Here is an 8,256-nt window from a genome sequence, read left to right on the forward strand (position 1 = left end):
AACATACCGAATTTGACCCAAAGCTATAACTTTTTAATCTTCTGCAAACTATCAACTTGTTTCTAGTGAGAAGATAAGAAAAATCCATTCAAAACTCAGACCATCGAAAACTTGCACAAAGACAAAAATAACATAAAAACATTCCATATCTCTCCAAATTCGATTCATGTCTTACATAGCTAACTGGCTCACCCTTAAAATTGACTTTCTTTTTCCTATTAAAGGATGTGAAACGTTTTCTTCTTATTTTAGAAAAGAAGAATGTCTTCTATCCAAAAAAAGGATAAGAATCTGAAACATTTTTCTACCAATATTAGACAGTCATTTTCTAAGTCAGGAATATTCCAAAAACTGCCTACTACCTATTATTGGATTCTAAAAATCATTAAACACTCCACCTATGAACTAAAAAAAACTATTCTAATTTAAGATCCACACACCTGGTCCTAGGTGGCTATATCTGGAGAGCTTATCGAACTGCTACTCTAGGTATGCCACCACATGTAGGACGTTATTACAAACTTCAAAAACTAAAAGCATTTAAAACATAACATTAAATTCCCTATTACATTTTCAACAATGTTGCCTCCTATAGCGTTTCTCTTCTCTACCACTGCAGCATACTCCCCTGTAGAATGAATCTCAAGTCCTCTTGAGATGATGTGTTGTAGAAATGAATCTCATTCTTCTTTCGAACTTTCCAATTTCTTTGAACTAGGATGAGCATATCTACAAGAAAAACAAAAATAATATCCAACTTCTCCACCTTGTAGCTTTGATTCTTTAATGTTGTAAATGTCACAAAAAATTCTCCAGCATGATTCACTATACATGAAATCTGCATCCCTACTTCTTGACTATCAACCAGTTTCACATCTTGAATCTTAAGAATCGTATTTATCTCTTCTTCCTTTATTAAACATTTATCATCATCTTGATCTTCTGTAGTAATCTCACTTTCAAATATCTCTTTCTTATTATAACTTTTCTCAAGAACAATAACAATATTGCACTCTTTCCTTTCTTCTTCAAGCTGAGTTTCCGTACTACCGCCATGCCTTTTCCATTCTCCCACAATGGCTGCAAATTTTTCCCATAAATCAGATTCTTCTTTAGAACTTGCTGTTACACATTCCTTAGCTTCATCTTCATGCCATTCCTCTTGACATTTTTCCTCATTATGCATATTTAAGGCTTCATCAGTTGCCTCCAAAATCTTTTCCGTAGGAGTACTTTCCAACATTGTACTCTTCTCTATTTTCAAAGGACACATTATTGTTCCAACCATAACTTTATCACACTCAAATCCCATAGGGCTTTCCTCTTTATTCTTTTCATCAACATTTACTTGCTGCACTCCTTCTTTCTGCATTTTATTTTCTCTCAACTTAGCTTCATTCTCTTCACGTTTCCTTCTCAAACTTTTTATTTCCTCTTCTATCTTGCTTACCTCTTCTTTTTGTTTTCTCATTTTTTCTTCCTCTCTTTTCTTCTTTTCTATCACTTCCACCTTCAAGTTTGAAGACTCCATCTCTGAATTTTCTTCCTCAGTCTGATTTTCAGCATCATTCTGTAATTTGTCTTTGAGTACAGGAACCAGTGCAAAGAGTGGGCTCTTCTTTCCTTTCACCTCTTCCAAGAATTCTTTCTTACCCATCATCATAAATTTGGCTTCTGCGGTTTTGGATTCTTCTTGACTTGACTCAACCAAAGGTATCAGTTCAATGACCTTTCCATTCTTTGTAATAGTATACGTATTCTTCACTCCATCGTGATGTGCCTTGAGATCATATTGCCATGGTCTGCCGAAAAGTAAATGGCATGCATCCATATTAACAATATCAAACAATAATCTATCTTTATAGGCTCCAATCTGAAATTCCACCCAAGCTTGCTCTTCCACTATAGTCTGTTGTCCTTTATTTAACCAAGATACTTTGTAAGGATACGAGTGTTGTATTCTTGGTAGCTTTAACTTTTCCACCATTTCAAGAGACACAAAATTTTCTGTAGAACCAGAGTCTACTAGTACCTTACAAACTTTTCCCCAAGATTTACAGTTAGTTCTGAAAATGGACTTCCTTTATAGTGGTTCTTCTTTGACAGGCATTTTTAACAGTGTTCTTCTCATCATAAGTGCTTCTCCCTTTTCTGGATAACCATAACTGTCTGAATCTTCTTGTAAATCCGCTTCTTGTGCCAGGTGTATTCTCTTTTCGTCATGAGTACTAGAGCTTTCTTTCGCTAGACATTTGTGTGCCATATGACCTTCCTGATTACAGTTGTAGCATCTTATTGGTCCATTTGTCCTTCCTAGTGATCTTCCTCTGAAATTTGGCCTTCTACCTGTGAAACTTCCTCTGAAATTATCAAACTTATTATCTTCATTATGCATCTCCATTTGTGGCTGAAAATTTGGACTCCTTCTGCTAAATGTACCTCTTCCTCTGAATGGTTGTCTTTCTCTGCCTCTGTTATTATTTTCTTGTCTCCTTTTGATTTTCTCTTCCACCTTTAAAGCCAACTGATAGCACTTAGCTATGGTGTTAGGACTCAGCAACTGTAACTCTTCTTGTATGTTCATCCTCAAACCATTTAGGTATCTTGCTACCTTGATACTCTCAGGTTCTGCAAATTTTGACCTTAGACTTAACTTCTGAAATTCTTCTATATAAGTACAGACATCCATATCCCTTTGTCTGAGATTCTGCCTTTTTTGATGCAACTGTACCTCATAGTCTTCAGCGAGATACGTCTCTCTTATCATTGACACCATCTTCTTCCACGAATAAATTTTTCTTTTATCCTCCTTTACCCTTTCTTCTTGCACAAAATTCCACCATGTAAGGGCTGCTCCCTTCATTCTGGACTTAGCCAACTTAACTTGCTGCGACTCTAAAACTTTCTCACATTCAAAATGATTCTCTAAGGCTTCAATCCATTCCAACACTAATTCAGCGTCCATCTTTCCTGTAAACATAGGTAACTCCACGGGTTTTCCTCCCAAAGCCTTTAAAGCTTTAAAAAATGGCTTCTCATTCTTAGATATTCTATCTTCTTCACTGTCGGGTACATCTTCCTCTTCTTCCATTTCTTCTTTCATTTCTTTCTTCTCAACTATATTCTGCATATATTCTAACTTACTGGCTAGTTCTGCCACTATCCCCTTCAACTCTCCATTCTCTTTCTGGATAAGTTCTTCTTGCTCCTCGACTTTCTTCACTAACTCTGCATTGGTCACCATCTTGCTTGACCCTATTGAGGAATCTTGATCAGGGGCGTTCAACATATAACTTCACAACCTGCAACTCTCAAGCTCTGATACCAAAAATGATGCAGAGCCACACCTTGGAAAACTCAGGAGGAATAAGACACTCAACTGAGTTGCTTCAAGGGGCATCTACAACCTTTAGGATCACACACGATATATTATAACCACCCATTGTGATTTGAACCAACTGTTCTTATCATTATTATTATTATGAAAACACAACCAGAGATACCTTAGACTCAACTCATAAGACTCCTATAACCATCCACTAGATTCAATAAACATAACTTTGAAAATAAATCCCCCCAAAAATTTCTTCTTGCTGCCTCCGGATAGACTTGCACTCAGACATGAATAACTTTCGAACAAAAAAAGATTTACTCAATCTAACCAGTGAGATTTGGCATAACTAGGTTTCAAACAACATATAAAAATTTGAGAGAAATCCAATGGTTCAAACTTGAGATATTGACCCCGCATCAGAGTACATTTTTCTGCAAAACATTGCTTCTTGTTGTCTCTAGATAGGCCTGCACTCAGACATGAATAACTCTTGAACCAGATCAAAAATCTTCAATCGCTCTGGTGAAGATGGGTGTAATTAGGCCTATAATAACATATCCAAAGCTCATGAAAATCCAACAGTGCATTTGGGAGATATTACCCATGCACTGAGACTAATTTTCTACAAACATACCGAATTTGACCCAAAGCTATAACTTTTTAATCTTCTGCAAACTATCAACTTGTTTCTAGTGAGAAGATAAGAAAAATCCGTTCAAAACTCAGACCATTGAAAACTTGCACAAAGACAAAAATAAAAAAAAACATTCCATATCTCTCCAAATTCGATTCGTGTCTTACATAGCCGACTGGCTCACCCTTAAAACTGACTTTCTTTTTCCTATTAAAGGATGTGAAACATTTTCTTCTTATTTTAGAAAAGAAGAATGTCTTCTATCCAAAAAAAGGATAAGAATCTGAAACGTTTTTCTACCAATATTAGACAGTCGTTTTCTAAGTCAGGAATATTCCAAAAACTGCCTACTACCTATTATTAGATTCTAAAAATCATTAAACACTCCACCTACAAACTAAAAAAAACTATTCTAATTTAAGATCCACACACCTGGTCCTAGGTGGCTATATCTGGAGAGCTTATCGAACTGCTACTCTAGGTATGCCACCACATGTAGGACGTTATTACAAACTTCAAAAACTAAAAACATTTAAAACATAACATTAAATTCCCTATTACATTTTCAACAATGTTGCCTCCTATAGTGTTTCTCTTCTTTGCCACTGCAGCATATTGCACATCTTGTCCTCATCTTGATCTTCATCATGTGAAAGCACTTATTGATGGTGCAACTAATATACATTTCTCTGGTTTGGAACATCATTTTCAAAGTCTTCTAAGTCAGATTCCTCACCATTATCACACAAATTTATCATATTACATCCTACAACCTCATGAATATTTTCTTCCTCTCTTTCTTCATTTTGTGCATGCTAATTTGCAAAAAAACATTGAGCAACTGCATAATAGTCAGGGGAATGAGGGGATTGGCACACAATACACCAAGGAACACATCCATCATGTTCACAAGATTTATTTGTAGTGGATCTAGTGTACCTTTATCTTTAGTGCCTTGAGTAGGATTAGGAATAGGTTTTCCATCTTTCCATTATGTGGTATAAGGATAGTTCTGCATCCTAGGTTGCCTATTGTAATGGGTATTAAACTGAGGTTTATCACTACTACTTTTTTTATCGGCATGATTTCCTGATGGATTTAAGTTCTTTAGTAGGTTTAAGACTTGGCCCATTGCATCATCCTGAGGTTTCTTAGTTGTAACAGATTTGTCATTGTAGGACTAGAAAATGGGCTAGTATCTAACATACTATGAACAAATAAAAAACTCAATAAACATATTTTGATACCCTATAGTCTATCATGAAATCCAAATAAACAAAGAAAGCAACACAAAGTTAAAACCCCCTCTTTCATTTTTAGCTTCCATGTCCTTCTTTCTTCTCCGTATGATGTAACTCCAATTGCCTATAATGCACACAATTAGGAAGCAAAAGTCTATGATAATGATGATGATATGAGAGTAGTAGAAGAAGTGATTTGAAGCATAAAGAGGCTAATAAGTTAAAATCTCAAGACTTAGGACTCAAGGGACCAAAAATGAGAGGAAGAATGCTCAATTTATAATTAACACACAAGATGAGAGCATTGGACTTGTCACCTTGGATATGCAACTTGGCAAGTGATTCCTTTGAGAATCCATGACACATATGACACAAGATGCCAAATGTAGGATTATATGATGCTTAAAATTCAAACATGGCTATAAATGGAAGAGGATCTACGACACGTTATGCGACACCTCAAATCTATTTAAATCCAAGAATCTATGACAATGGAAGCCAAATATAGACATGCATAAGGGAATAAGAATATATGGATTATGACATATCTTAGCCAAGTGTAAATGGAGAATCCATGATGTGAGATGCTAATGTGTCACCATGATGCCAAGATTGTGTCAATATTATGTGGAATATCTGAATTAAAAATCCATATATCCACACAAATAGAAATTAGGAATTTTGAAATTTTGAGTGGGAAATGGGACTTAGGAAATTGTTAATTCCCATAGTTTGTGAAGAAGAATCAATTAATTAATAAAATATGAATTAATTGAAAATGTTAGTTAGGAAGAATAATTAGCAAATGCTAGATGAAAATGACTAGGAAGACAAAGGATTAAATTATGGGTCATTTAATCATATAGAGAAAATTAGTAGATGATTGACCAATTTGATTAGATAAGTGTGACGATATCCTTTGATGAAAATGTGATGATTATGCAAATAGACTAGGATGATGATGGGTAGACCAAAGCCATGGTCAAATTGATTGATTAAGTAAAATTGATAACATGATAACATGCCAGGGTTACATGACATGAATTAAGGACACGTAACATTTAACTGATACCGTAAATGCTTCAGGGTCGAGATTGATTGATATGGTTGATCATAATAACATCAACATACACTATCAATGTTATTAAAATGGTTTGATAATGCCATTATCTGATACTGAGGGACTCAAAAATGTCAATGATCAAATGACAACAATAACAGTTTGACCTAGCACTAAGAGCCATGACAATATTAAGGTTAGATTGATAGGTTTGATAGATTGATAGGTTGAGGCACTAAAAGCCACAACAATGCCTAGGATTGGACATATGATGACTGATTTAAGGTATCTAACTTGTTTCGAGATTAATATGGTTGATTTGGAGTAGATTTGGGGTGATTCTATGTTGATTTGATATGGTTTTGAGTTGATGAAATGGTTTTTGTGTTGATCGGATATGATTTTGAAATGATATGCAAATGATGCGCAAGAGGATATGAATGATAAAGAAGAAAAAATAGAGAAGAACAAAACCTGGTCACTAGTACCTAGACGAAAAGACAAGAATTTTATTGGATCAAAGTGGGTATTCAGGAACAAGCTAAATGAAAAACAAGAAGTCACAAGGAACAAAGCTAGATTGGTATGTAAAGGATATGCAAAATAAGAAGACATTGACTATGGAGAAACATTTGCCTCATTTGCAAGATTGGAAGGAGTTAGAACTCTACTTGCATATTCTTCTTACAAATGATTTAAAGTTTACCAAATGGATTTCAAATCTACATTTTTGAATGGAATACTAGAAGAAGAGGTTTACATTGAGCAACTAGAAGGATTTGTTGATCATAGAAAAAAGAACATGGTATGTAGACTACACAAAGCACTATGTGGATTGAAGCAAGCCCCTGGAACATGGCATTAGAGGTCACACAACTATTTGGTAAAGATTGGTTTTGCAAGGACAAATGATAACAATAATCTGTAATTGAAAATTGAAGGCGGTAAAGGGATACTGTTAGCTGAAATATTTGTGGATGATATCATATTTGGAGGACAAGATGCATTATGCAAATCATTTTCTAATGAGACGCAAAAGGAATTTGAAATGTCAATGTTTGGGGAAATCAAATTCTTTGTTAATTTACAAGTATATTAGATGAAGAAAGGTATCTATATTACCAACTCCAAATACAACAAGGAGATACTAAAAACCTTTGGGATGGAAGGTTCAAGACCAGTCAACACACCTATGGCTAATAGACATAAGCTCACTATGAATAATGATTCTGTCAATGTAAACCAAACATTGTATAGATCAATGATTGGGAAGATAAAATAAGTTGCTCATAGAAGACCAGTTTTTGCATTAGAAGTTGGGATTCTTGTAATATTTTCTGCAAATCCCAAAGAAAATCACATGATGGCAATGAAAAGAATACTAAGATATCTGAAAGGAACACATCATTGTGGACTATATTACAAAATGAATAACAAGTTTGAACTGAAATGTATACAAATACCAATTGGGTAGGAAATGTTGACGATAAAAAGAGTACAAGTGGTGGAGCTTTATTTATAGGAAAGAGATTGGTTTCATGGACAAGCAAGAAGCATGACTGCATTTCACAATCAACAAAAGTTGAATATGCGATGGGATCAGTGAATTTTTCTAACATTGTGTGGATCAAGCAATTGTTGAAAGGGATGAAGGAAGAGATCGCCAATCCAATTTTATCTATTGTGATAACACAAGTGCTATACATATATCAAAGAATTCTATGACACACACAACAACCAAGCACATTGCTATTAACTATCATTACTTGAGGGAACTAGTTCAAGATAAAGAAGTAAGATTGGAGTATGTGAACATTAATGAAAAAATAGTTGATATTTTCACTAAGGCTTTACCTAAGGATGTACATGACTATCTAAGAGGTAAATTAGGGGTGATTCCCCTAGTTGAGGTTATTTAAGAAAAGATGGAGCTCTACATCAAATGTGTTGATAATAATATATTACAAGTTGATGTAGAAAGTCATAG

This window comes from Cupressus sempervirens, chromosome 11 (assembly GCF_028749045.1).
Source record: "Cupressus sempervirens isolate cs-2001-9-10 chromosome 11, ASM2874904v1, whole genome shotgun sequence".
Lineage (NCBI taxonomy): Eukaryota > Viridiplantae > Streptophyta > Pinopsida > Cupressales > Cupressaceae > Cupressus > Cupressus sempervirens.